General features: G+C 37.3%; 1 long non-coding RNA gene across 1 annotated transcript in view; it reads left to right on the top strand.

Moving 5' to 3' along the window:
* LOC114699819 overlaps window positions 1–15746 on the top strand; it is a 1576032-nt gene that overhangs the window by 878814 nt on the left and 681472 nt on the right. The window lies entirely within an intron of this gene.

Here is a 15746-nt window from a genome sequence, read left to right as displayed (position 1 = left end):
AAGTAAATGTACTTTCAAATAAATAAATAAATAAATAAATAAAATAATTATTTCTTTTTATATGTTTTTTTAACATATAGTCTTTCTTTCTCCATTTCTCCCAGATTCTCCTCACCCCCTACCCAACCCAAATTTATGGTTTTTCTCTCTTTCCTCAAATAAAAAATAAAATAAAATAAAATAAAAAAGTCAAAACAGAAAAGCTAACTGATTTTATATGCTCCAGAAATGGATGACCTGTCAAAATAGTCACAGTGATTTATTGATGTAAATAAAAAATTAAAATAGAAATTTTCCATTGTCCTCTGTTCCATTCAAACAGCTCCCAAGCACATGTACTTTTGTTCAGGTTTTATAAATAACTAATTGGCTTTTAACACTTTCTGTCTAGAGTGTTTTGCATTTTCAATTTAATAATTTGCTTATGGATAAAGAATTTTCGAACTATTTCATAACAGGTGAGTGATTCTTTGTGGTCTATCTAAAGGCAACAGGTGAAAATTCATTTAATCAATAGTGCATTCTAATATCTTAACATGGTCCAACGTCTTGAGAGGGGTGTGAAGTAGTTATAACACTATTTAATAGTACACTAAAACTGTTCCATCTTTTGCCTTGCATTGTGGGGTAACTCAATGGACATGATAGACACTATATCTTGGCTTAAGTAAAGGAGTTTGGAAGACTCCCAGAATATATTATATTATATAATGTGGCAATTTCATTTATCAAAGACACTATCTGTCACTAATGAGGAGAGTCCCTGAATAGTCAATACAAATTCAGTTTACCCTTTTTCATTTGATTACCTCTCTGAGTCATGTGCATTTTTTTCAAAGCCCTGTGACACTCTTTACTTTCCCCCATACTGTTATATCTTGAGATACCCTGTAGCTAGAGTTTTCCTGCCTTGCCCACAGTCAGGACAAATCTCTGTCACCAGCCAGTCCCACAGCTGCTCAGACTCAACCAAGTAAACACAGAGACTTATATTGCTTACAAACTGTATTGCCGTGGCAGGCTTCTTGTTAACTTTTCTTATAGCTTAAATTAATCCATTTCCATAAATCTATATCTTGTCATGTGGCTGGTGGCTTACCGGCGTCTTCACATGCTGCTGCTCATGGTGGCAGCTGGCAGTGTCTCCCTGCCTCTGCCTTCTGCTTCCCAGAATTCTCCTCTCTCCTTGTCCCACCTACTTCCTGCCTGGCCACTGGCCAATCAGTGTTTTATTTATTGACCAATCAGAGCAATTTGACATACAGACCATCCCACAGCAATACCCTGTTTTTAAACTTGTAGGGTAAATAATGTACAGAAGATTACTCTATTACACAATGATGTGCTTAAGGATTTTCCCTTTCTTGAACATAGTACAAAAATAGAAATATAAGATGAATGCATGAGTGAAAGAAAGACATTTTACAAATGAGTGCAAATGAAAGCATGTAAAAAAAAAAAAAGTCTGCCAGGCACAATGGTGGCATGTGCCTTTAATCCCAGCACTCGGGAGGCAGAGGCAGGCAGGCAGGCAGATCTCTGTGAATTCAAGTCCAGCCTGTGCTACCAAGTGAGCTCCAGGAAAGCACAAAGCCACAAAGCTGCACAGAGAAACCCTCTCTCAAAAAAACAAAACAAAACAAAAAAGTCAAAACCCACAGGCACAAGGAAACAACAGAGTATAAAATTCTATGACACTGTGGGATGAAGATAATAATCAGCTGCATCTTATACAGCCCTCTTGATCCTGAATATATTTTATCCTAAATTAGTATGAAAAACCTACTGTTAAGTAAAGATAAGTCTTAGAACTCAGTAAAAATATCATTTTTAGCATAACTTGTTGAAGAAAGATGATAGCTCTGATGTTGAATAGGATTTTTAATGAATAACATAAAATACTATGCAATTTAATTTTGTCATTTTAGTGTAGCAGTTTTCCCTAAACTTAAAACAAATGTCACATATGGGTGGCTCAGAGTCCAGGGAAGATGCTACATTCAGTGTGGGAAAAAAAATCTATGTACACCATGCTCTTATGTCTGTTAACTTTATTCCTCTACGACAAAATTCTATCTACACAACTACAGCTCTGTCCAGCATTCAGGGCAGGAGTAAATCTAGATACACCAAGCTCTTTGTCCCTCAAATTTATTTCTCTGGGATGAAATCCTGTCTATATAGCTTCAGTTCCATCCTGACTCTCAGTTCCTCTTTGTCCTCTTTTACTGTCCTCTCATAGTCTTGCTAACAGCTAAGCTCTTCTGCTTCCAGCCTCATCTTTGCCCTGTGTTTCTTCACCTTCCATCTCTACTTGCTCTCTGCTCCTGGCTCTGACGAACTCTGTAAGAGTTCTGCCTTACCATCTACAAAACCTCTGTGTTTTTCCTTCTCGCTGGTCATGCTGTTCTGTAGGCCTCTATAGAAAATGCCTGCCTCTTCTTCCCCTGGCCATGTGGTCTTTGCCTCCTCAGGAATGTTGTTCCACCCTGCTTTCCACTTTGATGTGTAAAAACTTCTTTTGTACTCAGTAAGTTGCTCTGGAGAGCACTAGGCCTCAAGGCAAGGAGATGGTCCAAGCTTCATTTGCACAAGACACAAAGCTATACATCTACAGCCTGCTTGGCTTTGCCTATGTGACTTTTTCCAAGTACTGGCCTGAGCAGGAAATTCACACACACATTCTGTGGGAATTGTTAGCACAAGAAATTCACAATAAGACAAAGCTGAATTTTAAGCTGTGTAACACCAAATAGTCCATGCTAGATGGCTTCCCACTTGACTGATCCTTGGCCTGGTCAAGGTATAGCTTTAATATAAAGCTGAACTCCTTATAACATATTCTTGTGGCTAACCACAGTCACATTCTGTGAAAATATATGAATTGCATGAGAACCTTCTTAATCAAAAGGAAGAAGTTTAGGTAAGCATATTCTCTTGAAGTCCATTAATATAAAAATTAGTCATAAAAGTGCTTGACAGAAAGTATCTGACTATATTGAACACCATAATGCAGTATAATTTTAACTAGAGAGTGTATTGAAAGCATTGTCTACACCAAGTATTTCATTTTTAAATATACTCATTCTGAATTTAGAGCCAGGGATTATGTTACGTTTGTAAGGATTATGTCCTTTATTACGTCACTAGACTGCTACGGCATCCCAGCCTAAAAAGCAGGTGTGCCCTCTCTGTGTTTCTTCCTCTCCACACTCCTTCCTTTCTCTTCCCTCCGCACAGCAGTCTCTCTGTTTCTCTGTTTCTCTCTCTCTTCTCTTCTCTTCTCTTCTCTTCTCTTCTCTTCTCTTCTCTTCTCTTCTCTTCTCTTCTCTTCTCTCTCTCTCTCTCTCTCTCTCTCTCTCTCTCTCTCTCTCTCTCTCTCTCTCTCTCTCTCTCCTCTCTCTCTCCCCCCCAATAAAGCTCTAAAAAGGTAAGTAACCATGACTTGTGATTCTTCCAATCCGCACTCTCTTCTTCCAGCATGGCCGCTGGTAGTGGCCAGCCAGGAGCAATGCTGTGTAACCAACAAAGTTGTCTTAGATTAGCTCCATACACTTGGACTTATTAATGAGACAAATGCAAATGTAATGTTGAAAATATGTGCATCTTTTCATTTCTTGTTGCAATAACCTTTAGTTCTTCCAGAGCTTGCAGTTTAATATGCTCACACATAGATTGCTTTCTTTGAAGGTACTCATGAAACAGCATCTCCAGAGGTAAATGTCCATGTTCTAAAGGCGGACCTTATGGACTAACCTCTTGCATCACTCTTCCCTGCTAATAGTACAATAAAAGCATTCCACATCAAGAAATCAGTGATGTTTGCTAAGCATTTATTCTGTGCATGCCATGATTCCAAATACATTCACAGATGTTCACGTTGAATTGCTGTAGTAGTACAAAGTTAATCTTTAACAATTCTTGATTGTCAACAAGTTAGCTGAGAATATAAGTGCTGATGCTCTAGGATAAGCCTTCAACCCAAATTGATATGGAACTCAAGTATTTGCTTCATATTCCTCCCCAGGAAGTGTTTACATTCACATTATTCTGCTAGAACACTCACTGTTGTCCCCAGTTCCAAATTTTGTACCAGCTTTAACTATTTCAAATTTTCAAGGTCATGACACACAAAGGGTTATATCATAATATCTGTTGGTAACTGATATGGCATGAGTTATTTCTCCTCACAAACAAACTACTGAAGTGCCAATATTTAGAATGTCAAAGTATGACTCCGTTTGGTAAATTTATTCTTGACATAGGTATGTTTACCAGATTGGTCTTGGTTCTAATATGATTGGTACCATTTTAAGAAGGAATTTGTAGTCAGCATCACATACATAAGAATGCGTGAATGCAGAGAGAGGATAATTATCTGCAAATCAAAAAGCATGCCTCAGCAACAACAAACTCTGCATTTATCTTAATCTTAAATTTCCCTCGTCTAGTCCTAAGTGAAAATGTTTAGGCCATTGAGTCTTTGGTTCTTTGATGTGGTACCACTAGCAATCTAAGGCAATTACCACCTCTCAAAAACACATCCTTTCTACTCCCACTAGAATTTTGAGGTTATTTGTGTATTGGGAAGCATAGCATGTAGTATCTGCTGAATAGAAATCTTAGTGCTTTTCATGCACCAACCATTTAATTCTCTGTGATACGAATACAAATAGTGAAGTTGCAGGACATGCATTTAACTCTGGACTCTGGTAGTTTGGTGGCGCCAGCATGTCCTCTAAATCATCTCCTCATACCCTAAAGCACTCTGGCATCCTTTTGGACACTCCAGTTCATTTTAAAGCATCCATCTTTAACTACACATTTTAAGCCCAAATTATAGCAACAATAAGATGTTGTTCATTTTTAAAATCTTTCATTTTTCTCACCTCTCTACCATTAGACTTTCTTTTCTTGCCATCTACCAACATTCTGTTTGTGAAGAAGCTGTAAAATGTGTCTCCATGAAGTCTGTTTTCCCAATAGGTTTTCCATCTTCCTTTATGAGGCTTTGCAATTCTTTCCAGGGACACGGGCACACATACTTCCTTTACACTCTTCATATGTATCCAGGTAAGTACAAGGATGCAAATTATTTGAGGTTGTAAGGCACGGCCACTACATATGGTTGGTCCTCTCATCCTCTAGAATGTTGGGGTGTATCAGTTTTCTGCTTATGCCCTGACAAGATACAGTAGTCTTCGTAGTTTAAATGTCAACAATGGACATGGATTTTTCAGACTCGCTAAGTGACTCAGGAGTAAAAATGCATATTGCTTAAGCCTGCTATCCTGAATTTGATTCCTAGAACTCATGAACTAAGGAGAAAACAGGCTCCTAAAAGTTGCCCTCTGACCTTTACACACGTGCTGTGACATACATAAGAGTACAGATGTATATATACACATCACATGTTTATATACAAATAATTATTTTTAAAGTGTGGGAAGGAGGGCAGAAAGATTGTAAGACCAGAGCATCAGACAGTTTACAGTAAAATTGTGTCTTCTAATAAATAATGTCAGAAGCTCCACTCATAAAGTCTCATCAATGTGACTGCCTCACGTGAGCTAAACAAAGACTACAGTAGGCATGCCAAAGTACACAGGGAAAGACCACAAGCCTCAACTCTATAAATGACCACAGACAACTAAGGAATACTAACAGTGAGAGAAAGAGCCTTCTCCAGGGACAAGTAGACCAACTGATTTTCAAGTACCAAATGGTCAGCCCTGAAAACATTCACATGAGTAGCATTATGCAGACAGAGCAGGTCATAGTAAGTATTATATAGGTATATGCACATACATATATGCATGAAATTCATAAAGTGGAAGCCACGAATTTGAAAGAGAGTATATGGGAAGGTAATTTAGAGGAAAAAGGGAATGGGGGGGATGATGTAATTGCATTATAATCTCAAAATAATAGAAATAACAATTTAAAAGACCAAAAAAAAAATAATGTATTTCTCATAGAGTTCTCAGTGTTAGGAGTTCAAGATCAAGGTGAGAAATGGCTTCAATTTTCCCAAAGTCTCTACTGTGTCCACACAACCTGCTGACCAACCTGCATCCTAGGACTCATTCTTAAACATGGAACAGCATTCTACATTAGACCCCAAGTGCTAGGAGGCCCCACATACCATCTATATTTAATTCTTCATTTAAAGGCCTATGACCAGATGAAAACATATTGATAATTATAGTTTCAACATGTAAATTGTGGAATAGGAGTGTATTTCAGCCCATAACAATCACAAAAGGCATTTCTAAACATTTCTTGATTTTAATGCTGATCAGCCTCAGGTTACGCTGCATGGAGGATGGTCCTGATTTGGAGTATTTCTTAGCATTCTTCACATAAGGACACAAGCTACAATAATACATAACAAGTTTGTTATTTTAACAGTCAAACGTGTGGGTCCCACAGGTGTAGCTAGGATTTTTCAGAGCTGATGGTAACAGAAATATAAAGATATGTGGCATGTGCAATTATATTTTCACCCCTTTATTCGTTAGCCCAAGATGAAATCTGAAACTCAGAAATTAACCACTTCATTTCAAATTAAATGTTATAGTTTTAGAATTTCATGCATAAGTACATTGTATTTATATTATTTCCACCTCTCTCCCTCCTCAGTTCTTTCCACATCCCTCCACCCACTTAGAATGAATTGTGTATACTTCTGTAATTATTACTATTTCATACACATTTGTGTATATATATAGTTATATTGTTGAATATATATACATATATCTATATATTGAGTAGAATTAGTATTGCCCATGTGTACCTATGTTTATAGCTGATTGTTTGGATTGGGTAACCTCTCAAATGCTCATTTTGGATAAAACTTCTCACCAGTTATTGCTTGCCTGTAGCTCTCCATCTGTCCCTCTGGTGTGGGGCTTTATTTTCCCCCATAACACTGGTATGTCAACACATTTTGCTTTGCACATGTTTTATGTGAGCAACTATACTGGTGATAATTCCTGAGTAGGTTTGCAGTATCATGGTCAGGCTTACAGTATCAAACAGGGTTCTCTCCTATTGAGTGAGCCTTAAGACCAATTAGATAATTATCAATTACCCTCAAGACTTATGTGATACTATTGCACCAGTGGCAATTTCTTACTTATCCATTCATTGATGTGGTTCAAAGGCTTTACAGCTGGTTAGGACTTTGAGTAACATTTCTCCCTTGACAGATTGCAAGAATTTTTCTCATAAGGGTAAATTACATTATGCATCAAAAATTTAGACCCAAGTTAAAACTTGCCTTACTAGCCCACTATTTAATGAAGTTTATCTTTGGGGGGGGGTAGTAAAATGATAATGAGATAAAAGAAAAAGGTAACTACAAAATGGCATTTTAACGGACAGCACATTAAAATTAAGTCATTAAAACTGAATCCCCAGTAGGCAGCTTAATCATTATAATTAAAGCAAGTAGTTTAAGTAAAGATTAACCCAATTGGTAATGATGCTTTCCAGTGCTTTATGTATTCTGATAAGCACAATCATTGAATTCTTCAAACAAATGCATTCTATCATTTAAAAATATCCTTGCTTATATTCAATATGCATTTAGATATTAAAAATGATGGGTGCAGTCATTAATTCAGAAATATACTCTGTAACAATTTGGTATGCTTTGAATGACTTGGCTGATGCAAGGGTAGTATAAAGGTTATCAATTACTGCAGGCTTTCTGAAAATATGCAAAAGGGACATATTGCTTTGTGTAGGTATCACTGACCCAAAATGTCCCACTCCAAGAGTTTGGTATCTTGAATGGTTTAATTAATATAATGCAGTGTGTAAAGGTTATCAATTACTGCAGGCCTTTGTAAAGACATTTTGGTTTCCAGCGATACTGATGAAAACATTGTCCTTGCTGCTAGTCACTTTCACCTGTGGAACTACAATCTCTAACACCAGATAATGGAACTGGCCCTTTCCCTTCAGCTGGGTGAATATTTCAGCTTCCCAGACCACTTTCATTCGCAAACCTAGGAAGACATTTGCTGACCTCAGTGATCTGTTCTAATTACAAACATTATCTCAGCTATGCAAATATAAACATAAAGGTTAAAATAATATATTTATTTAATCCTTAATGTACAATGGTGTTTATGCATTAATGCACTACCTCAGTAAACAATGATGCTGCATGGAGTGATTATTATTAATTATAATGTACATTTTATAAATGTAATTGCACCTAAATCAAAATTCGAGTATGGATTATTGAATAAGCATTTGCAAAGCAAATAGCTTGAAATAACATCACAATAATGATATTTACTATTGCTATAATAGTCATACTACTGAAAACTTTTCAATAGTATCAAACAGTTGAAAAACAGAAACAAGAGGTAGACTAACCTTGGGTGGGCATCTGTGACAGCTGAATGCTTTATCAAGCTGGTCCCACCCTTTCCTTGATGTCTGTTCTTCATGTGTTAGAGAATTATTACTAGAGATGTAATATCCCATTACATTCATCTTGGGCTAGTAAATAAAGGAGTGAACATTTAACTGCAGCATGACACATATCCTCTTGTTTCTGTTACCCTCAGCTCTGAAACACCCTAGCCACACCTGGAGGACCACAGTTAAAATTACAAACTTGTTATGTGTTATCGTAACTCCCTTTCTAGCACTGTTTAACAATATCGTCCATTGTGAAAGCTCTTTGGTATAGTTAAGCCTATCAGATCCTTCCTAAGTGATGAGGGGTGATGGTAAAGTTTAATTGGAGTGGGGTGCTAACACGAACTTGATTCCAGAACAATACTGAGGAGGGAGCGTGTGTGATGGCTCTCAGCAACCAGGCAATACCACAAGACTATTCTTGCACACCAAGTAAAAACAATGTTTAGCATTTTAAACTCCTATTTTATAACTCTAGTAGCCATTGTTTATCTACCACCCCCTATATGTCATTGAGCATCTGTTATTTCAAATTTAGCAAAGAAAGGGAAATTTCTGTCATAGACAATGAATATAAATACTTCATGTTTTTAGATTTTACTGTAACTCATTCAAAAAAAAAAAAACCTTCAAATAAATCCTCTCCTGTTTTTTGAGTGCACATGTCACTGAAAACCAGTGACAACATGAAAAGATGTTCCTGCAATTGCTAACTGAAAGAACGAAGCCTCAGTAACATAATAGATTCTTAAAATCGTAGTAAATTAGTTCTCAGTACAATTTTATTTTGCCTTTCCAATCTTTGTAATATTCTGCTTACATCTATGAATGGCTCTTCTGTTCTATTCTACAGTTACTGAAGCATATTGCCTCTGAATCCCTTGCACTTTAATATTGATAAATCGACTTTTTATTTTTTTTCCCATGTGCAATGGATTGAATGCCTTCCCCATGTCCTTGTTAAAACTCTAAACCCAAAGCAGTGGTATTATAAGTGGATATTTGAGTGTCAAATAGCTTCGAGGGTAGGGTGTTCACAAAGTGACCACCATTCAGGATGGACTTCAGAGAGACGCCTCCCTTTCCAACCTGTTAAAATAGAGTGAACTTCAGTGGTGTAAATCCTAGAAGCCTATATCAACAGCTGGCAATGCTGGCACTTTGATCACAGTCCCCAGCTTCAACAACAGTGTGAAATAAATCTGTGCTTGTAAACTACAATGTTTATGGAATCTAGTAATATCAGCCGAGAGCTAATATATCATAGCACCTGCATTCCTGAATGAGGAAATGGTTTCTTCATGAATAAAAGCTTTGTTATTTGAATATAGACTAGTCCATCAGTCCTTGAAACCTAAAGTATAACTGCATTTAATCTATAAGAGCTCCTAAGCCTTATACCAAATGGTAAAGGTTCATGTTTAGTCACGTTATTATGGTCCTCTTTAGGACTGACAAAGTAAAGGAAGGCCCAGTAAATAACAGCTTACAAAGAACAATGTCATATGCCATCAGAATATAAAGCACAGCGCTGAGAGATGTGGTAGATATATTATTCTGTTTTACAGATGACTTACCTGACTTTAACCCCTGGTATCTCACCTTTATATCATGCAGTCTCATTTGAATTGCTTCAGTTCTTCCATTTGTAATTTGATATGAAGAAGTAGTAATGCTTAAAGTTGGCTTTTAATAATATCATTCATATCCATTCTACTGCAAGTAATGAACACTAGGAAAACTGGAAAAAAAAAAACATTACTCTTAAGTCATCGGCTTGGGTTTGTGACACGACAGGATTTTTTTTTAAAGATTAACCCTCTTGCCGGGGGGTGGTGGCACACGCCTTTAATCCCAGCACTCGAGAGCAGAGCCAGGTGATCTCTGTGAGTTCGAGCAGCCTGGACTACAAGTGATCCAGGAAAGCGCAAAGCTACAAGAAACCTGTCTCGAAAAAACAAAAAAAAAAAAAAAAAAAAAAAAAAAAAGATACCCTCTGATTTTTCCTCCTGAAAAGAAAAAAACAAAACAAACAAACAAACAAACAAAAAAAAAAACCCTCCCATAGCACACATAGCACAGCTTGGTAATTTCAACTACACAGAAGGCTGAAGAAGACAGATCCCAAGTTCAAAGCCTACCTGGGCAACAGAGCATGTGCAAGGCTAGTTCAGGCAATGTAGGGAAATCCTTTCTCGAAATAAATCTAACGGTGGGCTGCAAATGCATTTACTGGTAGAGTGCTTGCCAAGAATGTTTTAAGTGCTAGGCACAAACTCCATTACTCCCCGCCCCCCCCCCGCCCCCCCCCCGGCACACACACACATACACACTCACACAAGGAGATACTCAAAGAAAACATGGCTTCATTTTTTCATCAACCCTTTGCCACATCTAGGAGTGATTGGCTGTACTTTCATGGTCTATAGCCAGGGAAGAATCTATAATAATGTTTCATTGGTAGTAGACTCTAAGCAGAGAATCTGTTCTTGTTATTTCTCTTCTCCAGCCTAGGTGTCCCATTGCTTGGGTGGTATCAGTTCAGCCTTTGCCTCTGTTTTCACACAGCCAACTTCGTGTCTCTCTCTTGTTTCTATTTCTCCTCTCCTAAGAACAACTGGAACTACCCTATCTTAGCTTGCCTATACCTACAAAGACCCTATTCAAAATAAGCTAACTTCCCATGTAGTACAAGATAGGATTCAGTATATGCTTTGTGTGTGGGGGGTTCCATTTATTCATAATAAATGTCAACTGGAATATAGGTCCACGCAGTGGAAAGGACTGGGCTCTTATTATTGAGTCAATCATAATGTCATCACTTCTAGATTTCTTAGGCTAGAACAGATAACCTCATTGGGATAAAGACTGAACTGGAATTTCTTTTCATGGGAATAAAAATAGCCTTAGTGATACCCAATAGCTAACTCATCCTTTTATCTGTTCTGATGCCAAAATAATGTATATTAAATTTTAATAGATACTAAAAATTTATATGAAAACAGAATAAAAGAATGACATTACTGTGAATCTACCAGGAAGTCTAGCAGGGCTTATGTGGTAGGTCTTAAATCTTCACCACTGTTACTAGTGATATCATTAATATGTTTGTTTTTGTTTGATCAGAAGTCAAAATTCTTCAGTTTTCATATTTTTTGACTCCAGGTTTACAAGAATCTTAGAGACCAATGTATGGAACAGTCTGTCACTCATTTTGTTTGAGGGCTAGCTCAAGGCCAAGAGCTCCTTTGTTAGTTCTCCTTGAATGTGTAAATGTAACAAAATTATAAGATCAGATTTCATGAGGAGCTGAAAAACCCATCAAAAGAGCAAACAGACACAGAAGCATGATGGGCTTGATTTGGTTTATTTCCTCTCCAATTGTTTTGTATATAAATTCAATTTCTTGTTTTTTATTATTAATTTTTTTAGTTTACATACCAACCAGTTTCCCCTCCCTCCTCTCCTCCCGTGCCCTCCCCCAACCTTCTTTCTACAACCCCCTCCCAATCCACTCCTCAGAGAGGGTAAGGCCTCCCACAGGAGACAATGATGCATGGCATATCAAGTTGAAGCAGAACTAACGCCCCCTCCCCCATCAAGGCCTAGGGAGGCATCCTACCATAGGGAATAGGTTCCAAAAAGCCAGCTCGTGCACCGGGAAGAGATCATTGTCCCTCTGCTAGGGCCCCACAAACAGACCAAGCTACACAACTCTTAACCACATGCAAGAGTGCCTAGGTTGGTCCCATGAAGGTTCCTTAGCTGTCTGGTCTGGAGTCAGAGAGGTCTCACGAGATCAGGTCAGTTGTCTCTGTGTTTTTGCTGTCATGGTCTTCACTCCTCTGGCTCCTACAACCCTTCCTCCCTTTCTTCAGCAGGACTCATAGCCAGCGGAGTCCCAGAGCTTGGCAGTGGCTCTCTGCATCTGCTTCCATCAGTTACTAGATGAAGGTATTATGATGACAGTTAGGGTATTCACCAATCTGATTACAGGAGAAGGCCAGTTCAGGCACCCTCTCCACTACTGTTACTTAGCTAGGGTCATCCTTGTAGATTCCTGGGAGTTTATCTGGCATCAGGTTTCTCCTTAAACCCATAATGCCCCCTTCTATCAAGATATCTCTTTCCTTGCTCTCCCTTTATGTCCCTCCCCCAAATCGACCATCCGGATCCCTCATGTTCCCATCCCCCATTGCCTGAAGGAAGCACTGGGAAGACTCGGGCAAGGAGACTATCACTCTTTTAAGGGTAGCCTGTGCTACACAGTGGGATTCAGAACACACTGGGTTATAGTGTCAGACAATCTCAAAGGAAAAAAAAAATCATTCACAAATGAAAAACCACTCCAAATCTTGTGTAGTGATAGAATTTACATACACTGTTTATGTTCAATAGTGTCTCTACTTCTTTTAATAGTTGGATATGTCCTCACTTTTAATTATGAGTAAAGTGGTATCAATAAAAATTCTAACTAAAGCTTTCCAGTAATTCTTCTTGAAAACAATAATTCAGCTTCAGAATGTTGAAAGCCAACTGTATTTTACAGTTTGAGAATTTATTGTTTTATAATTTTACTGTAAGTAGTAAAATTTATTCATGCAAAATTCTATACCAAATGTTTCCATAAGATCAGCATTTCCTAAAAAAATATTCAACATTTCTAATATTTTTGTTTCCTATTGACTTCTTATAGCTAAGTAATAAATCCACTACAATAATCTTTGTCTTTTGTGTTCATGTTTAAATGTGGTCTCATCAATCTCCTTGGTCTATAAGCACAATTTGCACTTTCTCTTTCTTAATAAGTTCAAGTCTTTATTTTTAAAAAGAACACTTTTTATCATTCACATTCATTTTACTGTATATAAAATATCACTAACTAGAATAAGGTAAAGTGATAGCATGTATGAAAGTATTTCTTTTTGTGCTATATGAGAATCTACATTACTGGTGTGGATGCAATGAATTCTCATCTTATGCTATACTCTAGGAATTTCTCACTGACATCTGAGATCATTCAATTTTACACATGCTCTGCAGTGTGCTTCATATTTTCATTTCTTTTAGCTATAGGTCAATACCATTCTACAGTTCTTAGGCAATTAAATATTTTGAAATTATTTTATTTCTGCAGTATTGCTGGTGGAATGTCTGAATACACAGTGCTCAAGAAGAAATGGAAGTCTATTTTTTCACCATGAATAAAACAGGTCCAGCTAAGGGAGAAAATATTTGACTTGGTCTTTTTATGTGTAATGAGAATTAGAAGCTTTTCTGTTGGTTTACTAGAGAATAGCGTATGCTTTCAATGTAAACTCTGCTGACCTGATGTAGATTTAAAAAGTGAACCATTGAATCTCTAACATCCAGCAGAACACCAAGCACTTAATTCTTCTTCATATGTAATAATAAAGGTTAAATGCCATTATGTTTATGCAAAGAACAAGCAAAAAGAAATCCTGGCTGCTCAAAATGTTCACTAATCATTGTCAATACCAAAGACAAAGTAAGTGGGAAGCCATTCTTAAAGAGAAAAATGGGCTGGAAAGCAGGTGTCTTTTGATGAACCCACCAATTTTTCACAGGAATAATAAAAAGCAAATACATTTGTAGTTATGGTGATCAGATAGGATATTCTGGCAGGAAAGGTATAGGTAGTTGTAGGAGAGACAATGTATTAATATAGATTACTCTTGACTAATACAAAGTTCCTGGCAAAGTAAGACATTAGAACTGATCACCAAATAGAATTAGGTAATAATTAAAATACTTTGCAGAGGGGTTGGAGAGACCATTCAGTGGTTAAGCACTGTCTGCTCCTCCAGAAGACTGATTTTCAATGCTGAGCACCCATAGTGTATCTCACTATTGTCAGTAAGTCCAGTTCCAGAGGATCTGATATTCTCTTCCAGCCTCAGAGGGTACCAGACATACAGTTAGTACACAGACACACATGCAGCCAAAACACTCATACACATAAAATAAAAATAAATACTTTGAAGTAAGCAGTTTTGGAGTCAGAATATATGTTTTCAAATCTTAACACAGATATTTCCTAGGTGTTTAAACAGAAGTACGTAACTCAGCTTGCAGACGATGAAATTGCAATAATGATGTCAGGCATGGTAGCAAATTCCTGCAATCCCAGCACTGGAGATTCAGAGGAGCAAGGATCTTGGGTTCAAGTCCAGCTTGGCATACATAGTGAGAACCTGTCTCGAAAAAAGTAAAAGAAATAAAATTATTAAAATACTCGTTTGAGACGGCTTTGTTAGGGTTATGTGACTTAATAACGGATTCTGTTATCTAGCCCAATGAGAGTGATCTGAGCAATATTTACAATGAAATTCTGGGGTACATAAAGGTAATTTCACAAGTAGTAGTTGACCTAAGCACCTGAGTGGAATTACTGTTAGAGTAAAATTGTGTGTATTCTAGTCATTCAGTATCTCATAGCTAAGATAAAAACTGCATAGCGTTCTTTTCTAAATTTCTTTCCCATAGTTTTAGTCAACATGTTTCTTTTAACTTATTTCTATTTATGAGTATTTTGCCTGTGCGTATGTATGTGTATCATATACATGTCTGGTACAGACAGACACCAAAAGGGTATGTTGAATCCCCTAGACCTAGTGTCATAGACAACTGTTGCTGGTAAAGGAACTCCAATCTCAAGCAAGTGCACCAACTGCTCTTGACCGCTGAGTAATCTCCCTGGCTCCTCAACATGGCTTTTTAAAAAATTTAAAGAAAAAAAATCGAAGTTATATCCTTGTCCCCTTTTCTCTGCCCCCTCAAACCCGTTCCATGTATATTACCTGCTGTCTTCTCAAATTGTCTCTTTCTTTAATTGTTGTTTTACACACACGCACACACACACACACACACACACACACACACACACACACACATCTATACAACATGCTTGGTCTGTATAATGCTATCTGTATGTATATGATCATAGGGCTGAACCTTTGTTATTTCCTAACAAATGAGGTCTTGTTCCATTTCAACCGAGCCCCTTGTCATCTAAAAGTTATTGTCATTTAGATTAATCATGGTATCAATTCTAAATTGTCTCCAGCCTTCTTTACTATGCATTTATTCTAACTGAATCATAGGAAATCTGTGAGACTTAAGGGTATGCAGTTGCTCTAGTTTGAATTCAGACAATTCTTGTATTATTCATAGACAAATGAGATATACTGATTCCAGAATTTACTCCCTTGGTCAGGTATAGCCAGATAGGAGACTGACATTTTCTAATGCACTGGAATGATGTGATGTTTAAATAGCAAAGTCCA

Source organism: Peromyscus leucopus, chromosome 17, assembly GCF_004664715.2.
Source record: "Peromyscus leucopus breed LL Stock chromosome 17, UCI_PerLeu_2.1, whole genome shotgun sequence".
NCBI classification, from domain to species: domain Eukaryota; kingdom Metazoa; phylum Chordata; class Mammalia; order Rodentia; family Cricetidae; genus Peromyscus; species Peromyscus leucopus.
Note: the sequence above shows the minus strand (reverse complement) of the source record. Positions and strands in the feature narration are given on the sequence as shown.